The sequence below is a fragment of the Pan paniscus genome, chromosome 1 (assembly GCF_029289425.2).
Source record: "Pan paniscus chromosome 1, NHGRI_mPanPan1-v2.0_pri, whole genome shotgun sequence".
Lineage (NCBI taxonomy): Eukaryota > Metazoa > Chordata > Mammalia > Primates > Hominidae > Pan > Pan paniscus.
In genome coordinates, this window is record NC_073249.2 from 20,948,437 (window position 1) to 20,968,753 (window position 20,317).

General features: G+C 67.8%; 9 non-coding genes across 9 annotated transcripts; all 9 read left to right on the forward strand.

Moving 5' to 3' along the window:
* Positions 1-1,733: 1,733 nt before the first annotated feature.
* LOC134729973 (5S ribosomal RNA) lies at positions 1,734-1,852 on the forward strand. The gene has a single exon (XR_010111555.1). It is a non-coding gene; the product is annotated as a 5S ribosomal RNA (ribosomal RNA).
* Positions 1,853-3,975: 2,123 nt separating this feature from the next.
* On the forward strand, positions 3,976-4,094 carry LOC134729974 (5S ribosomal RNA). Its single transcript, XR_010111556.1, has one exon. It is a non-coding gene; the product is annotated as a 5S ribosomal RNA (ribosomal RNA).
* Positions 4,095-6,217: 2,123 nt separating this feature from the next.
* On the forward strand, positions 6,218-6,336 carry LOC134729977 (5S ribosomal RNA). The gene has a single exon (XR_010111561.1). It is a non-coding gene; the product is annotated as a 5S ribosomal RNA (ribosomal RNA).
* Positions 6,337-8,458: 2,122 nt separating this feature from the next.
* LOC134729978 (5S ribosomal RNA) lies at positions 8,459-8,577 on the forward strand. Its single transcript, XR_010111562.1, has one exon. It is a non-coding gene; the product is annotated as a 5S ribosomal RNA (ribosomal RNA).
* Positions 8,578-10,699: 2,122 nt separating this feature from the next.
* LOC134729979 (5S ribosomal RNA) lies at positions 10,700-10,818 on the forward strand. Its single transcript, XR_010111563.1, has one exon. It is a non-coding gene; the product is annotated as a 5S ribosomal RNA (ribosomal RNA).
* A 2,123-nt stretch (positions 10,819-12,941) lies between these two features.
* Positions 12,942-13,060, forward strand: LOC134729980 (5S ribosomal RNA). Its single transcript, XR_010111564.1, has one exon. It is a non-coding gene; the product is annotated as a 5S ribosomal RNA (ribosomal RNA).
* A 2,123-nt stretch (positions 13,061-15,183) lies between these two features.
* On the forward strand, positions 15,184-15,302 carry LOC134729981 (5S ribosomal RNA). The gene has a single exon (XR_010111565.1). It is a non-coding gene; the product is annotated as a 5S ribosomal RNA (ribosomal RNA).
* A 2,123-nt stretch (positions 15,303-17,425) lies between these two features.
* LOC134729982 (5S ribosomal RNA) lies at positions 17,426-17,544 on the forward strand. Its single transcript, XR_010111566.1, has one exon. It is a non-coding gene; the product is annotated as a 5S ribosomal RNA (ribosomal RNA).
* Positions 17,545-19,667: 2,123 nt separating this feature from the next.
* LOC134729983 (5S ribosomal RNA) lies at positions 19,668-19,786 on the forward strand. The gene has a single exon (XR_010111567.1). It is a non-coding gene; the product is annotated as a 5S ribosomal RNA (ribosomal RNA).
* Positions 19,787-20,317: the final 531 nt, after the last annotated feature.

A 20,317-nucleotide genomic window follows, 5' to 3' on the forward strand; every position in this document is an offset into this window, starting at 1 on the left:
CCTGACTCTGCTCCCCCTTTACCGCCCACCTACACCCCCGCCGCAGCCGCAGCCGGGGTCCTCCTCCTGGGGCTCCGCCCCTACTGCACGCCGGGCAGCAGCATCCCACCGCTTCCGCCTCGCCGCCGCCCCGCCAGGAGCCCGGCTCCAGCCTGGGAGGGCAGCGGGCCGGACCCCAAAGGCGCAGCCGCGGGTTCCCTGCCGTTCGCGGTACCTTCCCGCTCCCGGAACGCCCAGGCGATTCCATTCACCCGTCGGGCGCCGTCGTCGCACCCTTCCAAACCGGGGGAAGGGGCGGGCAGGGGCAGCGGGAACCACAGACGCCAGCCAAGACCTCGGCTCCAGAACGCATGGGCTGCTTTACCCGGGGGAAGGGCATTGCTTCGCCAGCCACCAGGAAAACAGTCCCTGTGCACCCGGGATTCCCAATGCCCCCCACTTCGTGTCGACGACTCCAGTCCCGAGGACACGCCGGAGACCCAGGCCTCCGGGCCCGCCCGGGGCCACGGCTCCCGCCAAACGGGCGGGCACGCTCTGCAAATCTCGGGGCCCGCCGCAAGGCACCCAGAGCACAGGGAGGTGCCAAGAAAGGCAGGAGCCTACGAAACCCACCTCCAAAGCAAGCAATTCATCCAAGAAAAAGCCCGTCTCCGCGCTCCGTTGCTCCTCTCGCACGGACCGCCTGGCCCGCGTGTTCTGGCGCAGCCCAAGCCCCCTCCACCCTGCCCCGGCCTGCTCAAGAGGGCGCTGCCTAACGGAGCCGGGCGCTTCCTCTCTAAGGCTCTATCGCTCTCGCTCTCTAGCTCCCTCCGCCTCTCTCTTCTAGGTTTCCCCCTGGACCTCGCGCTACTTCTGTCGTTTTCCCTCTGTCTCTCTGTCTCTCTCTCTCTCTCTTTCTCTGTCCCTCTCTCTTTCTCAGCCTCTCTGTCTGTCTCCTTCCCTCTCGCCCTCGCCTGTCTCTCTCGATCGCTGTCTCTCTCCCTCCCTCAGTTTCTATCTCTCCATCCATCTCGTCCTTGCTCTCCTCCAAGCCGCGTGTGTGTGTGCGTGCGCGCGCGTGCGTGTGCGTGCGTGTGTGTCTGTGTCTGTGTGTGTGTCTGTGTGTGTGTGTCCGCGCGAGCGCGTGCGAGCGCGCCCGCGTGTTGTCTCTGTGTGGGGGAGTGGATTTGCTCCTGGTGGTGGTGGGGTGTGTCTGGGTTTCTCTCAGGCCCTCTCACCCGAGATCAGGCCGCCGCCTCTAGTGCCAGCGCGGGGCAAAACAGGGCCACCCCCCGACCGGCTACACCCCACGCCCTCTTGCCCCCCGGCCGGGTCTTGGTCGGGACAAGCGACCGTGGTGGGGGCGTTGTGAGAGAAAGGCCCCGCGCCGCTGCGCCGGCTGTTCGCCTTGGGCCAGCCCTGACGGCTCTGGGTGGGTGGGGCAAGAGGGGGCCTCGCAGGAGCCCCTGTGCGGCGAGGGATCCAGAACGCTGCCTCCGCGACAGGGCGGAGGACCGGAGGGCGTCCCAGGATCGTGGGCCCTGGGCCCTGACGCCTCGGAGCACTCCCTGCTCCGAGCGGGCCCGATGTGGTGGAAGCTCGGGAGCGCGGGAGCCGGGGGGAAGGCCGCGGGCCAGCGGCTCGGGGGTCCCCGATCCGAGCCCCGCGGCCCCGGGCTGGCGGTGACGGCCGCAATCCGGCGGGCACGGCCGGGCCGGGCCGGGCTCTTGGGGCAGCCAGGCGCCTCCTTCGGCGTCTACGGCCATACCACCCTGAACGCGCCCGATCTCGTCTGATCTCGGAAGCTAAGCAGGGTCGGGCCTGGTTAGTACTTGGATGGGAGACCGCCTGGGAATACCGGGTGCTGTAGGCTTTTTCTTTGGCTTTTTGCTTTTTCTTTCCTTTTCTTCCAGACGGAGTCTCGCTCTGTCGCCCAGGCTGGAGTGCAGTGGCGCCATCTCGGCTCACTGCAAGCTCCGCCTCCCGGGCTCACGCCATTCCCCGGCCTCAGCCTCCCGAGTAGCTGGGCCTACAGGCGCCCGCCACCACGCCCGGCTAATTTTTTCTATTTTTCCTAGAGACGGGGTTTCACCCTGTCAGCCGGGATGGTCTCGAGCTCCTGACCTCGTGATCCACCCGCCTCGGCCTCCCAGAGTGCTGGGATTACAGGCGGGAGCCACCGCGCCCGCCCGGCCTGCTGTAGGCTCTTTTGGCTTCCCCGCTGCCTCCCTTCCCCCTACAGTCGCCATGCTTGCCAACCTCCCCTGACTCTGCTCCCCCTTTACCGCCCACCTACACCCCCGCCGCAGCCGCAGCCGGGGTCCTCCTCCTGGGGCTCCGCCCCTACTGCACGCCGGGCAGCAGCATCCCACCGCTTCCGCCTCGCCGCCGCCCCGCCAGGAGCCCGGCTCCAGCCTGGGAGGGCAGCGGGCCGGACCCCAAAGGCGCAGCCGCGGGTTCCCTGCCGTTCGCGGTACCTTCCCGCTCCCGGAACGCCCAGGCGATTCCATTCACCCGTCGGGCGCCGTCGTCGCACCCTTCCAAACCGGGGGAAGGGGCGGGCAGGGGCAGCGGGAACCACAGACGCCAGCCAAGACCTCGGCTCCAGAACGCATGGGCTGCTTTACCCGGGGGAAGGGCATTGCTTCGCCAGCCACCAGGAAAACAGTCCCTGTGCACCCGGGATTCCCAATGCCCCCCACTTCGTGTCGACGACTCCAGTCCCGAGGACACGCCGGAGACCCAGGCCTCCGGGCCCGCCCGGGGCCACGGCTCCCGCCAAACGGGCGGGCACGCTCTGCAAATCTCGGGGCCCGCCGCAAGGCACCCAGAGCACAGGGAGGTGCCAAGAAAGGCAGGAGCCTACGAAACCCACCTCCAAAGCAAGCAATTCATCCAAGAAAAAGCCCGTCTCCGCGCTCCGTTGCTCCTCTCGCACGGACCGCCTGGCCCGCGTGTTCTGGCGCAGCCCAAGCCCCCTCCACCCTGCCCCGGCCTGCTCAAGAGGGCGCTGCCTAACGGAGCCGGGCGCTTCCTCTCTAAGGCTCTATCGCTCTCGCTCTCTAGCTCCCTCCGCCTCTCTCTTCTAGGTTTCCCCCTGGACCTCGCGCTACTTCTGTCGTTTTCCCTCTGTCTCTCTGTCTCTCTCTCTCTCTCTTTCTCTGTCCCTCTCTCTTTCTCAGCCTCTCTGTCTGTCTCCTTCCCTCTCGCCCTCGCCTGTCTCTCTCGATCGCTGTCTCTCTCCCTCCCTCAGTTTCTATCTCTCCATCCATCTCGTCCTTGCTCTCCTCCAAGCCGCGTGTGTGTGTGCGTGCGCGCGCGTGCGTGTGCGTGCGTGTGTGTCTGTGTCTGTGTGTGTGTCTGTGTGTGTGTGTCCGCGCGAGCGCGTGTGAGCGCGCCCGCGTGTTGTCTCTGTGTGGGGGAGTGGATTTGCTCCTGGTGGTGGTGGGGTGTGTCTGGGTTTCTCTCAGGCCCTCTCACCCGAGATCAGGCCGCCGCCTCTAGTGCCAGCGCGGGGCAAAACAGGGCCACCCCCCGACCGGCTACACCCCACGCCCTCTTGCCCCCCGGCCGGGTCTTGGTCGGGACAAGCGACCGTGGTGGGGGCGTTGTGAGAGAAAGGCCCCGCGCCGCTGCGCCGGCTGTTCGCCTTGGGCCAGCCCTGACGGCTCTGGGTGGGTGGGGCAAGAGGGGGCCTCGCAGGAGCCCCTGTGCGGCGAGGGATCCAGAACGCTGCCTCCGCGACAGGGCGGAGGACCGGAGGGCGTCCCAGGATCGTGGGCCCTGGGCCCTGACGCCTCGGAGCACTCCCTGCTCCGAGCGGGCCCGATGTGGTGGAAGCTCGGGAGCGCGGGAGCCGGGGGGAAGGCCGCGGGCCAGCGGCTCGGGGGTCCCCGATCCGAGCCCCGCGGCCCCGGGCTGGCGGTGACGGCCGCAATCCGGCGGGCACGGCCGGGCCGGGCCGGGCTCTTGGGGCAGCCAGGCGCCTCCTTCGGCGTCTACGGCCATACCACCCTGAACGCGCCCGATCTCGTCTGATCTCGGAAGCTAAGCAGGGTCGGGCCTGGTTAGTACTTGGATGGGAGACCGCCTGGGAATACCGGGTGCTGTAGGCTTTTTCTTTGGCTTTTTGCTTTTTCTTTCCTTTTCTTCCAGACGGAGTCTCGCTCTGTCGCCCAGGCTGGAGTGCAGTGGCGCCATCTCGGCTCACTGCAAGCTCCGCCTCCCGGGCTCACGCCATTCCCCGGCCTCAGCCTCCCGAGTAGCTGGGCCTACAGGCGCCCGCCACCACGCCCGGCTAATTTTTTCTATTTTTCCTAGAGACGGGGTTTCACCCTGTCAGCCGGGATGGTCTCGAGCTCCTGACCTCGTGATCCACCCGCCTCGGCCTCCCAGAGTGCTGGGATTACAGGCGGGAGCCACCGCGCCCGCCCGGCCTGCTGTAGGCTCTTTTGGCTTCCCCGCTGCCTCCCTTCCCCCTACAGTCGCCATGCTTGCCAACCTCCCCTGACTCTGCTCCCCCTTTACCGCCCACCTACACCCCCGCCGCAGCCGCAGCCGGGGTCCTCCTCCTGGGGCTCCGCCCCTACTGCACGCCGGGCAGCAGCATCCCACCGCTTCCGCCTCGCCGCCGCCCCGCCAGGAGCCCGGCTCCAGCCTGGGAGGGCAGCGGGCCGGACCCCAAAGGCGCAGCCGCGGGTTCCCTGCCGTTCGCGGTACCTTCCCGCTCCCGGAACGCCCAGGCGATTCCATTCACCCGTCGGGCGCCGTCGTCGCACCCTTCCAAACCGGGGGAAGGGGCGGGCAGGGGCAGCGGGAACCACAGACGCCAGCCAAGACCTCGGCTCCAGAACGCATGGGCTGCTTTACCCGGGGGAAGGGCATTGCTTCGCCAGCCACCAGGAAAACAGTCCCTGTGCACCCGGGATTCCCAATGCCCCCCACTTCGTGTCGACGACTCCAGTCCCGAGGACACGCCGGAGACCCAGGCCTCCGGGCCCGCCCGGGGCCACGGCTCCCGCCAAACGGGCGGGCACGCTCTGCAAATCTCGGGGCCCGCCGCAAGGCACCCAGAGCACAGGGAGGTGCCAAGAAAGGCAGGAGCCTACGAAACCCACCTCCAAAGCAAGCAATTCATCCAAGAAAAAGCCCGTCTCCGCGCTCCGTTGCTCCTCTCGCACGGACCGCCTGGCCCGCGTGTTCTGGCGCAGCCCAAGCCCCCTCCACCCTGCCCCGGCCTGCTCAAGAGGGCGCTGCCTAACGGAGCCGGGCGCTTCCTCTCTAAGGCTCTATCGCTCTCGCTCTCTAGCTCCCTCCGCCTCTCTCTTCTAGGTTTCCCCCTGGACCTCGCGCTACTTCTGTCGTTTTCCCTCTGTCTCTCTGTCTCTCTCTCTCTCTCTTTCTCTGTCCCTCTCTCTTTCTCAGCCTCTCTGTCTGTCTCCTTCCCTCTCGCCCTCGCCTGTCTCTCTCGATCGCTGTCTCTCTCCCTCCCTCAGTTTCTATCTCTCCATCCATCTCGTCCTTGCTCTCCTCCAAGCCGCGTGTGTGTGTGCGTGCGCGCGCGTGCGTGTGCGTGCGTGTGTGTCTGTGTCTGTGTGTGTGTCTGTGTGTGTGTGTCCGCGCGAGCGCGTGCGAGCGCGCCCGCGTGTTGTCTCTGTGTGGGGGAGTGGATTTGCTCCTGGTGGTGGTGGGGTGTGTCTGGGTTTCTCTCAGGCCCTCTCACCCGAGATCAGGCCGCCGCCTCTAGTGCCAGCGCGGGGCAAAACAGGGCCACCCCCCGACCGGCTACACCCCACGCCCTCTTGCCCCCCGGCCGGGTCTTGGTCGGGACAAGCGACCGTGGTGGGGGCGTTGTGAGAGAAAGGCCCCGCGCCGCTGCGCCGGCTGTTCGCCTTGGGCCAGCCCTGACGGCTCTGGGTGGGTGGGGCAAGAGGGGGCCTCGCAGGAGCCCCTGTGCGGCGAGGGATCCAGAACGCTGCCTCCGCGACAGGGCGGAGGACCGGAGGGCGTCCCAGGATCGTGGGCCCTGGGCCCTGACGCCTCGGAGCACTCCCTGCTCCGAGCGGGCCCGATGTGGTGGAAGCTCGGGAGCGCGGGAGCCGGGGGGAAGGCCGCGGGCCAGCGGCTCGGGGGTCCCCGATCCGAGCCCCGCGGCCCCGGGCTGGCGGTGACGGCCGCAATCCGGCGGGCACGGCCGGGCCGGGCCGGGCTCTTGGGGCAGCCAGGCGCCTCCTTCGGCGTCTACGGCCATACCACCCTGAACGCGCCCGATCTCGTCTGATCTCGGAAGCTAAGCAGGGTCGGGCCTGGTTAGTACTTGGATGGGAGACCGCCTGGGAATACCGGGTGCTGTAGGCTTTTTCTTTGGCTTTTTGCTTTTTCTTTCCTTTTCTTCCAGACGGAGTCTCGCTCTGTCGCCCAGGCTGGAGTGCAGTGGCGCCATCTCGGCTCACTGCAAGCTCCGCCTCCCGGGCTCACGCCTTCCCCGGCCTCAGCCTCCCGAGTAGCTGGGCCTACAGGCGCCCGCCACCACGCCCGGCTAATTTTTTCTATTTTTCCTAGAGACGGGGTTTCACCCTGTCAGCCGGGATGGTCTCGAGCTCCTGACCTCGTGATCCACCCGCCTCGGCCTCCCAGAGTGCTGGGATTACAGGCGGGAGCCACCGCGCCCGCCCGGCCTGCTGTAGGCTCTTTTGGCTTCCCCGCTGCCTCCCTTCCCCCTACAGTCGCCATGCTTGCCAACCTCCCCTGACTCTGCTCCCCCTTTACCGCCCACCTACACCCCCGCCGCAGCCGCAGCCGGGGTCCTCCTCCTGGGGCTCCGCCCCTACTGCACGCCGGGCAGCAGCATCCCACCGCTTCCGCCTCGCCGCCGCCCCGCCAGGAGCCCGGCTCCAGCCTGGGAGGGCAGCGGGCCGGACCCCAAAGGCGCAGCCGCGGGTTCCCTGCCGTTCGCGGTACCTTCCCGCTCCCGGAACGCCCAGGCGATTCCATTCACCCGTCGGGCGCCGTCGTCGCACCCTTCCAAACCGGGGGAAGGGGCGGGCAGGGGCAGCGGGAACCACAGACGCCAGCCAAGACCTCGGCTCCAGAACGCATGGGCTGCTTTACCCGGGGGAAGGGCATTGCTTCGCCAGCCACCAGGAAAACAGTCCCTGTGCACCCGGGATTCCCAATGCCCCCCACTTCGTGTCGACGACTCCAGTCCCGAGGACACGCCGGAGACCCAGGCCTCCGGGCCCGCCCGGGGCCACGGCTCCCGCCAAACGGGCGGGCACGCTCTGCAAATCTCGGGGCCCGCCGCAAGGCACCCAGAGCACAGGGAGGTGCCAAGAAAGGCAGGAGCCTACGAAACCCACCTCCAAAGCAAGCAATTCATCCAAGAAAAAGCCCGTCTCCGCGCTCCGTTGCTCCTCTCGCACGGACCGCCTGGCCCGCGTGTTCTGGCGCAGCCCAAGCCCCCTCCACCCTGCCCCGGCCTGCTCAAGAGGGCGCTGCCTAACGGAGCCGGGCGCTTCCTCTCTAAGGCTCTATCGCTCTCGCTCTCTAGCTCCCTCCGCCTCTCTCTTCTAGGTTTCCCCCTGGACCTCGCGCTACTTCTGTCGTTTTCCCTCTGTCTCTCTGTCTCTCTCTCTCTCTCTTTCTCTGTCCCTCTCTCTTTCTCAGCCTCTCTGTCTGTCTCCTTCCCTCTCGCCCTCGCCTGTCTCTCTCGATCGCTGTCTCTCTCCCTCCCTCAGTTTCTATCTCTCCATCCATCTCGTCCTTGCTCTCCTCCAAGCCGCGTGTGTGTGTGCGTGCGCGCGCGTGCGTGTGCGTGCGTGTGTGTCTGTGTCTGTGTGTGTGTCTGTGTGTGTGTGTCCGCGCGAGCGCGTGCGAGCGCGCCCGCGTGTTGTCTCTGTGTGGGGGAGTGGATTTGCTCCTGGTGGTGGTGGGGTGTGTCTGGGTTTCTCTCAGGCCCTCTCACCCGAGATCAGGCCGCCGCCTCTAGTGCCAGCGCGGGGCAAAACAGGGCCACCCCCCGACCGGCTACACCCCACGCCCTCTTGCCCCCCGGCCGGGTCTTGGTCGGGACAAGCGACCGTGGTGGGGGCGTTGTGAGAGAAAGGCCCCGCGCGGCTGGGCCGGCTGTTCGCCTTGGGCCAGCCCTGACGGCTCTGGGTGGGTGGGGCAAGAGGGGGCCTCGCAGGAGCCCCTGTGCGGCGAGGGATCCAGAACGCTGCCTCCGCGACAGGGCGGAGGACCGGAGGGCGTCCCAGGATCGTGGGCCCTGGGCCCTGACGCCTCGGAGCACTCCCTGCTCCGAGCGGGCCCGATGTGGTGGAAGCTCGGGAGCGCGGGAGCCGGGGGGAAGGCCGCGGGCCAGCGGCTCGGGGGTCCCCGATCCGAGCCCCGCGGCCCCGGGCTGGCGGTGACGGCCGCAATCCGGCGGGCACGGCCGGGCCGGGCCGGGCTCTTGGGGCAGCCAGGCGCCTCCTTCGGCGTCTACGGCCATACCACCCTGAACGCGCCCGATCTCGTCTGATCTCGGAAGCTAAGCAGGGTCGGGCCTGGTTAGTACTTGGATGGGAGACCGCCTGGGAATACCGGGTGCTGTAGGCTTTTTCTTTGGCTTTTTGCTTTTTCTTTCCTTTTCTTCCAGACGGAGTCTCGCTCTGTCGCCCAGGCTGGAGTGCAGTGGCGCCATCTCGGCTCACTGCAAGCTCCGCCTCCCGGGCTCACGCCTTCCCCGGCCTCAGCCTCCCGAGTAGCTGGGCCTACAGGCGCCCGCCACCACGCCCGGCTAATTTTTTCTATTTTTCCTAGAGACGGGGTTTCACCCTGTCAGCCGGGATGGTCTCGAGCTCCTGACCTCGTGATCCACCCGCCTCGGCCTCCCAGAGTGCTGGGATTACAGGCGGGAGCCACCGCGCCCGCCCGGCCTGCTGTAGGCTCTTTTGGCTTCCCCGCTGCCTCCCTTCCCCCTACAGTCGCCATGCTTGCCAACCTCCCCTGACTCTGCTCCCCCTTTACCGCCCACCTACACCCCCGCCGCAGCCGCAGCCGGGGTCCTCCTCCTGGGGCTCCGCCCCTACTGCACGCCGGGCAGCAGCATCCCACCGCTTCCGCCTCGCCGCCGCCCCGCCAGGAGCCCGGCTCCAGCCTGGGAGGGCAGCGGGCCGGACCCCAAAGGCGCAGCCGCGGGTTCCCTGCCGTTCGCGGTACCTTCCCGCTCCCGGAACGCCCAGGCGATTCCATTCACCCGTCGGGCGCCGTCGTCGCACCCTTCCAAACCGGGGGAAGGGGCGGGCAGGGGCAGCGGGAACCACAGACGCCAGCCAAGACCTCGGCTCCAGAACGCATGGGCTGCTTTACCCGGGGGAAGGGCATTGCTTCGCCAGCCACCAGGAAAACAGTCCCTGTGCACCCGGGATTCCCAATGCCCCCCACTTCGTGTCGACGACTCCAGTCCCGAGGACACGCCGGAGACCCAGGCCTCCGGGCCCGCCCGGGGCCACGGCTCCCGCCAAACGGGCGGGCACGCTCTGCAAATCTCGGGGCCCGCCGCAAGGCACCCAGAGCACAGGGAGGTGCCAAGAAAGGCAGGAGCCTACGAAACCCACCTCCAAAGCAAGCAATTCATCCAAGAAAAAGCCCGTCTCCGCGCTCCGTTGCTCCTCTCGCACGGACCGCCTGGCCCGCGTGTTCTGGCGCAGCCCAAGCCCCCTCCACCCTGCCCCGGCCTGCTCAAGAGGGCGCTGCCTAACGGAGCCGGGCGCTTCCTCTCTAAGGCTCTATCGCTCTCGCTCTCTAGCTCCCTCCGCCTCTCTCTTCTAGGTTTCCCCCTGGACCTCGCGCTACTTCTGTCGTTTTCCCTCTGTCTCTCTGTCTCTCTCTCTCTCTCTTTCTCTGTCCCTCTCTCTTTCTCAGCCTCTCTGTCTGTCTCCTTCCCTCTCGCCCTCGCCTGTCTCTCTCGATCGCTGTCTCTCTCCCTCCCTCAGTTTCTATCTCTCCATCCATCTCGTCCTTGCTCTCCTCCAAGCCGCGTGTGTGTGTGCGTGCGCGCGCGTGCGTGTGCGTGCGTGTGTGTCTGTGTCTGTGTGTGTGTCTGTGTGTGTGTGTCCGCGCGAGCGCGTGCGAGCGCGCCCGCGTGTTGTCTCTGTGTGGGGGAGTGGATTTGCTCCTGGTGGTGGTGGGGTGTGTCTGGGTTTCTCTCAGGCCCTCTCACCCGAGATCAGGCCGCCGCCTCTAGTGCCAGCGCGGGGCAAAACAGGGCCACCCCCCGACCGGCTACACCCCACGCCCTCTTGCCCCCCGGCCGGGTCTTGGTCGGGACAAGCGACCGTGGTGGGGGCGTTGTGAGAGAAAGGCCCCGCGCCGCTGCGCCGGCTGTTCGCCTTGGGCCAGCCCTGACGGCTCTGGGTGGGTGGGGCAAGAGGGGGCCTCGCAGGAGCCCCTGTGCGGCGAGGGATCCAGAACGCTGCCTCCGCGACAGGGCGGAGGACCGGAGGGCGTCCCAGGATCGTGGGCCCTGGGCCCTGACGCCTCGGAGCACTCCCTGCTCCGAGCGGGCCCGATGTGGTGGAAGCTCGGGAGCGCGGGAGCCGGGGGGAAGGCCGCGGGCCAGCGGCTCGGGGGTCCCCGATCCGAGCCCCGCGGCCCCGGGCTGGCGGTGACGGCCGCAATCCGGCGGGCACGGCCGGGCCGGGCCGGGCTCTTGGGGCAGCCAGGCGCCTCCTTCGGCGTCTACGGCCATACCACCCTGAACGCGCCCGATCTCGTCTGATCTCGGAAGCTAAGCAGGGTCGGGCCTGGTTAGTACTTGGATGGGAGACCGCCTGGGAATACCGGGTGCTGTAGGCTTTTTCTTTGGCTTTTTGCTTTTTCTTTCCTTTTCTTCCAGACGGAGTCTCGCTCTGTCGCCCAGGCTGGAGTGCAGTGGCGCCATCTCGGCTCACTGCAAGCTCCGCCTCCCGGGCTCACGCCATTCCCCGGCCTCAGCCTCCCGAGTAGCTGGGCCTACAGGCGCCCGCCACCACGCCCGGCTAATTTTTTCTATTTTTCCTAGAGACGGGGTTTCACCCTGTCAGCCGGGATGGTCTCGAGCTCCTGACCTCGTGATCCACCCGCCTCGGCCTCCCAGAGTGCTGGGATTACAGGCGGGAGCCACCGCGCCCGCCCGGCCTGCTGTAGGCTCTTTTGGCTTCCCCGCTGCCTCCCTTCCCCCTACAGTCGCCATGCTTGCCAACCTCCCCTGACTCTGCTCCCCCTTTACCGCCCACCTACACCCCCGCCGCAGCCGCAGCCGGGGTCCTCCTCCTGGGGCTCCGCCCCTACTGCACGCCGGGCAGCAGCATCCCACCGCTTCCGCCTCGCCGCCGCCCCGCCAGGAGCCCGGCTCCAGCCTGGGAGGGCAGCGGGCCGGACCCCAAAGGCGCAGCCGCGGGTTCCCTGCCGTTCGCGGTACCTTCCCGCTCCCGGAACGCCCAGGCGATTCCATTCACCCGTCGGGCGCCGTCGTCGCACCCTTCCAAACCGGGGGAAGGGGCGGGCAGGGGCAGCGGGAACCACAGACGCCAGCCAAGACCTCGGCTCCAGAACGCATGGGCTGCTTTACCCGGGGGAAGGGCATTGCTTCGCCAGCCACCAGGAAAACAGTCCCTGTGCACCCGGGATTCCCAATGCCCCCCACTTCGTGTCGACGACTCCAGTCCCGAGGACACGCCGGAGACCCAGGCCTCCGGGCCCGCCCGGGGCCACGGCTCCCGCCAAACGGGCGGGCACGCTCTGCAAATCTCGGGGCCCGCCGCAAGGCACCCAGAGCACAGGGAGGTGCCAAGAAAGGCAGGAGCCTACGAAACCCACCTCCAAAGCAAGCAATTCATCCAAGAAAAAGCCCGTCTCCGCGCTCCGTTGCTCCTCTCGCACGGACCGCCTGGCCCGCGTGTTCTGGCGCAGCCCAAGCCCCCTCCACCCTGCCCCGGCCTGCTCAAGAGGGCGCTGCCTAACGGAGCCGGGCGCTTCCTCTCTAAGGCTCTATCGCTCTCGCTCTCTAGCTCCCTCCGCCTCTCTCTTCTAGGTTTCCCCCTGGACCTCGCGCTACTTCTGTCGTTTTCCCTCTGTCTCTCTGTCTCTCTCTCTCTCTCTTTCTCTGTCCCTCTCTCTTTCTCAGCCTCTCTGTCTGTCTCCTTCCCTCTCGCCCTCGCCTGTCTCTCTCGATCGCTGTCTCTCTCCCTCCCTCAGTTTCTATCTCTCCATCCATCTCGTCCTTGCTCTCCTCCAAGCCGCGTGTGTGTGTGCGTGCGCGCGCGTGCGTGTGCGTGCGTGTGTGTCTGTGTCTGTGTGTGTGTCTGTGTGTGTGTGTCCGCGCGAGCGCGTGCGAGCGCGCCCGCGTGTTGTCTCTGTGTGGGGGAGTGGATTTGCTCCTGGTGGTGGTGGGGTGTGTCTGGGTTTCTCTCAGGCCCTCTCACCCGAGATCAGGCCGCCGCCTCTAGTGCCAGCGCGGGGCAAAACAGGGCCACCCCCCGACCGGCTACACCCCACGCCCTCTTGCCCCCCGGCCGGGTCTTGGTCGGGACAAGCGACCGTGGTGGGGGCGTTGTGAGAGAAAGGCCCCGCGCCGCTGCGCCGGCTGTTCGCCTTGGGCCAGCCCTGACGGCTCTGGGTGGGTGGGGCAAGAGGGGGCCTCGCAGGAGCCCCTGTGCGGCGAGGGATCCAGAACGCTGCCTCCGCGACAGGGCGGAGGACCGGAGGGCGTCCCAGGATCGTGGGCCCTGGGCCCTGACGCCTCGGAGCACTCCCTGCTCCGAGCGGGCCCGATGTGGTGGAAGCTCGGGAGCGCGGGAGCCGGGGGGAAGGCCGCGGGCCAGCGGCTCGGGGGTCCCCGATCCGAGCCCCGCGGCCCCGGGCTGGCGGTGACGGCCGCAATCCGGCGGGCACGGCCGGGCCGGGCCGGGCTCTTGGGGCAGCCAGGCGCCTCCTTCGGCGTCTACGGCCATACCACCCTGAACGCGCCCGATCTCGTCTGATCTCGGAAGCTAAGCAGGGTCGGGCCTGGTTAGTACTTGGATGGGAGACCGCCTGGGAATACCGGGTGCTGTAGGCTTTTTCTTTGGCTTTTTGCTTTTTCTTTCCTTTTCTTCCAGACGGAGTCTCGCTCTGTCGCCCAGGCTGGAGTGCAGTGGCGCCATCTCGGCTCACTGCAAGCTCCGCCTCCCGGGCTCACGCCATTCCCCGGCCTCAGCCTCCCGAGTAGCTGGGCCTACAGGCGCCCGCCACCACGCCCGGCTAATTTTTTCTATTTTTCCTAGAGACGGGGTTTCACCCTGTCAGCCGGGATGGTCTCGAGCTCCTGACCTCGTGATCCACCCGCCTCGGCCTCCCAGAGTGCTGGGATTACAGGCGGGAGCCACCGCGCCCGCCCGGCCTGCTGTAGGCTCTTTTGGCTTCCCCGCTGCCTCCCTTCCCCCTACAGTCGCCATGCTTGCCAACCTCCCCTGACTCTGCTCCCCCTTTACCGCCCACCTACACCCCCGCCGCAGCCGCAGCCGGGGTCCTCCTCCTGGGGCTCCGCCCCTACTGCACGCCGGGCAGCAGCATCCCACCGCTTCCGCCTCGCCGCCGCCCCGCCAGGAGCCCGGCTCCAGCCTGGGAGGGCAGCGGGCCGGACCCCAAAGGCGCAGCCGCGGGTTCCCTGCCGTTCGCGGTACCTTCCCGCTCCCGGAACGCCCAGGCGATTCCATTCACCCGTCGGGCGCCGTCGTCGCACCCTTCCAAACCGGGGGAAGGGGCGGGCAGGGGCAGCGGGAACCACAGACGCCAGCCAAGACCTCGGCTCCAGAACGCATGGGCTGCTTTACCCGGGGGAAGGGCATTGCTTCGCCAGCCACCAGGAAAACAGTCCCTGTGCACCCGGGATTCCCAATGCCCCCCACTTCGTGTCGACGACTCCAGTCCCGAGGACACGCCGGAGACCCAGGCCTCCGGGCCCGCCCGGGGCCACGGCTCCCGCCAAACGGGCGGGCACGCTCTGCAAATCTCGGGGCCCGCCGCAAGGCACCCAGAGCACAGGGAGGTGCCAAGAAAGGCAGGAGCCTACGAAACCCACCTCCAAAGCAAGCAATTCATCCAAGAAAAAGCCCGTCTCCGCGCTCCGTTGCTCCTCTCGCACGGACCGCCTGGCCCGCGTGTTCTGGCGCAGCCCAAGCCCCCTCCACCCTGCCCCGGCCTGCTCAAGAGGGCGCTGCCTAACGGAGCCGGGCGCTTCCTCTCTAAGGCTCTATCGCTCTCGCTCTCTAGCTCCCTCCGCCTCTCTCTTCTAGGTTTCCCCCTGGACCTCGCGCTACTTCTGTCGTTTTCCCTCTGTCTCTCTGTCTCTCTCTCTCTCTCTTTCTCTGTCCCTCTCTCTTTCTCAGCCTCTCTGTCTGTCTCCTTCCCTCTCGCCCTCGCCTGTCTCTCTCGATCGCTGTCTCTCTCCCTCCCTCAGTTTCTATCTCTCCATCCATCTCGTCCTTGCTCTCCTCCAAGCCGCGTGTGTGTGTGCGTGCGCGCGCGTGCGTGTGCGTGCGTGTGTGTCTGTGTCTGTGTGTGTGTCTGTGTGTGTGTGTCCGCGCGAGCGCGTGCGAGCGCGCCCGCGTGTTGTCTCTGTGTGGGGGAGTGGATTTGCTCCTGGTGGTGGTGGGGTGTGTCTGGGTTTCTCTCAGGCCCTCTCACCCGAGATCAGGCCGCCGCCTCTAGTGCCAGCGCGGGGCAAAACAGGGCCACCCCCCGACCGGCTACACCCCACGCCCTCTTGCCCCCCGGCCGGGTCTTGGTCGGGACAAGCGACCGTGGTGGGGGCGTTGTGAGAGAAAGGCCCCGCGCCGCTGCGCCGGCTGTTCGCCTTGGGCCAGCCCTGACGGCTCTGGGTGGGTGGGGCAAGAGGGGGCCTCGCAGGAGCCCCTGTGCGGCGAGGGATCCAGAACGCTGCCTCCGCGACAGGGCGGAGGACCGGAGGGCGTCCCAGGATCGTGGGCCCTGGGCCCTGACGCCTCGGAGCACTCCCTGCTCCGAGCGGGCCCGATGTGGTGGAAGCTCGGGAGCGCGGGAGCCGGGGGGAAGGCCGCGGGCCAGCGGCTCGGGGGTCCCCGATCCGAGCCCCGCGGCCCCGGGCTGGCGGTGACGGCCGCAATCCGGCGGGCACGGCCGGGCCGGGCCGGGCTCTTGGGGCAGCCAGGCGCCTCCTTCGGCGTCTACGGCCATACCACCCTGAACGCGCCCGATCTCGTCTGATCTCGGAAGCTAAGCAGGGTCGGGCCTGGTTAGTACTTGGATGGGAGACCGCCTGGGAATACCGGGTGCTGTAGGCTTTTTCTTTGGCTTTTTGCTTTTTCTTTCCTTTTCTTCCAGACGGAGTCTCGCTCTGTCGCCCAGGCTGGAGTGCAGTGGCGCCATCTCGGCTCACTGCAAGCTCCGCCTCCCGGGCTCACGCCATTCCCCGGCCTCAGCCTCCCGAGTAGCTGGGCCTACAGGCGCCCGCCACCACGCCCGGCTAATTTTTTCTATTTTTCCTAGAGACGGGGTTTCACCCTGTCAGCCGGGATGGTCTCGAGCTCCTGACCTCGTGATCCACCCGCCTCGGCCTCCCAGAGTGCTGGGATTACAGGCGGGAGCCACCGCGCCCGCCCGGCCTGCTGTAGGCTCTTTTGGCTTCCCCGCTGCCTCCCTTCCCCCTACAGTCGCCATGCTTGCCAACCTCCCCTGACTCTGCTCCCCCTTTACCGCCCACCTACACCCCCGCCGCAGCCGCAGCCGGGGTCCTCCTCCTGGGGCTCCGCCCCTACTGCACGCCGGGCAGCAGCATCCCACCGCTTCCGCCTCGCCGCCGCCCCGCCAGGAGCCCGGCTCCAGCCTGGGAGGGCAGCGGGCCGGACCCCAAAGGCGCAGCCGCGGGTTCCCTGCCGTTCGCGGTACCTTCCCGCTCCCGGAACGCCCAGGCGATTCCATTCACCCGTCGGGCGCCGTCGTCGCACCCTTCCAAACCGGGGGAAGGGGCGGGCAGGGGCAGCGGGAACCACAGACGCCAGCCAAGACCTCGGCTCCAGAACGCATGGGCTGCTTTACCCGGGGGAAGGGCATTGCTTCGCCAGCCACCAGGAAAACAGTCCCTGTGCACCCGGGATTCCCAATGCCCCCCACTTCGTGTCGACGACTCCAGTCCCGAGGACACGCCGGAGACCCAGGCCTCCGGGCCCGCCCGGGGCCACGGCTCCCGCCAAACGGGCGGGCACGCTCTGCAAATCTCGGGGCCCGCCGCAAGGCACCCAGAGCACAGGGAGGTGCCAAGAAAGGCAGGAGCCTACGAAACCCACCTCCAAAGCAAGCAATTCATCCAAGAAAAAGCCCGTCTCCGCGCTCCGTTGCTCCTCTCGCACGGACCGCCTGGCCCGCGTGTTCTGGCGCAGCCCAAGCCCCCTCCACCCTGCCCCGGCCTGCTCAAGAGGGCGCTGCCTAACGGAGCCGGGCGCTTCCTCTCTAAGGCTCTATCGCTCTCGCTCTCTAGCTCCCTCCGCCTCTCTCTTCTAGGTTTCCCCCTGGACCTCGCGCTACTTCTGTCGTTTTCCCTCTGTCTCTCTGTCTCTCTCTCTCTCTCTTTCTCTGTCCCTCTCTCTTTCTCAGCCTCTCTGTCTGTCTCCTTCCCTCTCGCCCTCGCCTGTCTCTCTCGATCGCTGTCTCTCTCCCTCCCTCAGTTTCTATCTCTCCATCCATCTCGTCCTTGCTCTCCTCCAAGCCGCGTGTGTGTGTGCGTGCGCGCGCGTGCGTGTGCGTGCGTGTGTGTCTGTGTCTGTGTGTGTGTCTGTGTGTGTGTGTCCGCGCGAGCGCGTGCGAGCGCGCCCGCGTGTTGTCTCTGTGTGGGGGAGTGGATTTGCTCCTGGTGGTGGTGGGGTGTGTCTGGGTTTCTCTCAGGCCCTCTCACCCGAGATCAGGCCGCCGCCTCTAGTGCCAGCGCGGGGCAAAACAGGGCCACCCCCCGACCGGCTACACCCCACGCCCTCTTGCCCCCCGGCCGGGTCTTGGTCGGGACAAGCGACCGTGGTGGGGGCGTTGTGAGAGAAAGGCCCCGCGCGGCTGGGCCGGCTGTTCGCCTTGGGCCAGCCCTGACGGCTCTGGGTGGGTGGGGCAAGAGGGGGCCTCGCAGGAGCCCCTGTGCGGCGAGGGATCCAGAACGCTGCCTCCGCGACAGGGCGGAGGACCGGAGGGCGTCCCAGGATCGTGGGCCCTGGGCCCTGACGCCTCGGAGCACTCCCTGCTCCGAGCGGGCCCGATGTGGTGGAAGCTCGGGAGCGCGGGAGCCGGGGGGAAGGCCGCGGGCCAGCGGCTCGGGGGTCCCCGATCCGAGCCCCGCGGCCCCGGGCTGGCGGTGACGGCCGCAATCCGGCGGGCACGGCCGGGCCGGGCCGGGCTCTTGGGGCAGCCAGGCGCCTCCTTCGGCGTCTACGGCCATACCACCCTGAACGCGCCCGATCTCGTCTGATCTCGGAAGCTAAGCAGGGTCGGGCCTGGTTAGTACTTGGATGGGAGACCGCCTGGGAATACCGGGTGCTGTAGGCTTTTTCTTTGGCTTTTTGCTTTTTCTTTCCTTTTCTTCCAGACGGAGTCTCGCTCTGTCGCCCAGGCTGGAGTGCAGTGGCGCCATCTCGGCTCACTGCAAGCTCCGCCTCCCGGGCTCACGCCATTCCCCGGCCTCAGCCTCCCGAGTAGCTGGGCCTACAGGCGCCCGCCACCACGCCCGGCTAATTTTTTCTATTTTTCCTAGAGACGGGGTTTCACCCTGTCAGCCGGGATGGTCTCGAGCTCCTGACCTCGTGATCCACCCGCCTCGGCCTCCCAGAGTGCTGGGATTACAGGCGGGAGCCACCGCGCCCGCCCGGCCTGCTGTAGGCTCTTTTGGCTTCCCCGCTGCCTCCCTTCCCCCTACAGTCGCCATGCTTGCCAACCTCCCCTGACTCTGCTCCCCCTTTACCGCCCACCTACACCCCCGCCGCAGCCGCAGCCGGGGTCCTCCTCCTGGGGCTCCGCCCCTACTGCACGCCGGGCAGCAGCATCCCACCGCTTCCGCCTCGCCGCCGCCCCGCCAGGAGCCCGGCTCCAGCCTGGGAGGGCAGCGGGCCGGACCCCAAAGGCGCAGCCGCGGGTTCCCTGCCGTTCGCGGTACCTTCCCGCTCCCGGAACGCCCAGGCGATTCCATTCACCCGTCGGGCGCCGTCGTCGCACCCTTCCAAACCGGGGGAAGGGGCGGGCAGGGGCAGCGGGAACCACAGACGCCAGCCAAGACCTCGGCTCCAGAACGCATGGGCTGCTTTACCCGGGGGAAGGGCATTGCTTCGCCAGCCACCAGGAAAACAGTCCCTGTGCACCCGGGATTCCCAATGCCCCCCACTTCGTGTCGACGACTCCAGTCCCGAGGACACGCCGGAGACCCAGGCCTCCGGGCCCGCCCGGGGCCACGGCTCCCGCCAAACGGGCGGGCACGCTCTGCAAATCTCGGGGCCCGCCGCAAGGCACCCAGAGCACAGGGAGGTGCCAAGAAAGGCAGGAGCCTACGAAACCCACCTCCAAAGCAAGCAATTCATCCAAGAAAAAGCCCGTCTCCGCGCTCCGTTGCTCCTCTCGCACGGACCGCCTGGCCCGCGTGTTCTGGCGCAGCCCAAGCCCCCTCCACCCTGCCCCGGCCTGCTCAAGAGGGCGCTGCCTAACGGAGCCGGGCGCTTCCTCTCTAAGGCTCTATCGCTCTCGCTCTCTAGCTCCCTCCGCCTCTCTCTTCTAGGTTTCCCCCTGGACCTCGCGCTACTTCTGTCGTTTTCCCTCTGTCTCTCTGTCTCTCTCTCTCTCTCTTTCTCTGTCCCTCTCTCTTTCTCAGCCTCTCTGTCTGTCTCCTTCCCTCTCGCCCTCGCCTGTCTCTCTCGATCGCTGTCTCTCTCCCTCCCTCAGTTTCTATCTCTCCATCCATCTCGTCCTTGCTCTCCTCCAAGCCGCGTGTGTGTGTGCGTGCGCGCGCGTGCGTGTGCGTGCGTGTGTGTCTGTGTCTGTGTGTGTGTCTGTGTGTGTGTGTCCGCGCGAGCGCGTGCGAGCGCGCCCGCGTGTTGTCTCTGTGTGGGGGAGTGGATTTGCTCCTGGTGGTGGTGGGGTGTGTCTGGGTTTCTCTCAGGCCCTCTCACCCGAGATCAGGCCGCCGCCTCTAGTGCCAGCGCGGGGCAAAACAGGGCCACCCCCCGACCGGCTACACCCCACGCCCTCTTGCCCCCCGGCCGGGTCTTGGTCGGGACAAGCGACCGTGGTGGGGGCGTTGTGAGAGAAAGGCCCCGCGCCGCTGCGCCGGCTGTTCGCCTTGGGCCAGCCCTGACGGCTCTGGGTGGGTGGGGCAAGAGGGGGCCTCGCAGGAGCCCCTGTGCGGCGAGGGATCCAGAACGCTGCCTCCGCGACAGGGCGGAGGACCGGAGGGCGTCCCAGGATCGTGGGCCCTGGGCCCTGACGCCTCGGAGCACTCCCTGCTCCGAGCGGGCCCGATGTGGTGGAAGCTCGGGAGCGCGGGAGCCGGGGGGAAGGCCGCGGGCCAGCGGCTCGGGGGTCCCCGATCCGAGCCCCGCGGCCCCGGGCTGGCGGTGACGGCCGCAATCCGGCGGGCACGGCCGGGCCGGGCCGGGCTCTTGGGGCAGCCAGGCGCCTCCTTCGGCGTCTACGGCCATACCACCCTGAACGCGCCCGATCTCGTCTGATCTCGGAAGCTAAGCAGGGTCGGGCCTGGTTAGTACTTGGATGGGAGACCGCCTGGGAATACCGGGTGCTGTAGGCTTTTTCTTTGGCTTTTTGCTTTTTCTTTCCTTTTCTTCCAGACGGAGTCTCGCTCTGTCGCCCAGGCTGGAGTGCAGTGGCGCCATCTCGGCTCACTGCAAGCTCCGCCTCCCGGGCTCACGCCATTCCCCGGCCTCAGCCTCCCGAGTAGCTGGGCCTACAGGCGCCCGCCACCACGCCCGGCTAATTTTTTCTATTTTTCCTAGAGACGGGGTTTCACCCTGTCAGCCGGGATGGTCTCGAGCTCCTGACCTCGTGATCCACCCGCCTCGGCCTCCCAGAGTGCTGGGATTACAGGCGGGAGCCACCGCGCCCGCCCGGCCTGCTGTAGGCTCTTTTGGCTTCCCCGCTGCCTCCCTTCCCCCTACAGTCGCCATGCTTGCCAACCTCCCCTGACTCTGCTCCCCCTTTACCGCCCACCTACACCCCCGCCGCAGCCGCAGCCGGGGTCCTCCTCCTGGGGCTCCGCCCCTACTGCACGCCGGGCAGCAGCATCCCACCGCTTCCGCCTCGCCGCCGCCCCGCCAGGAGC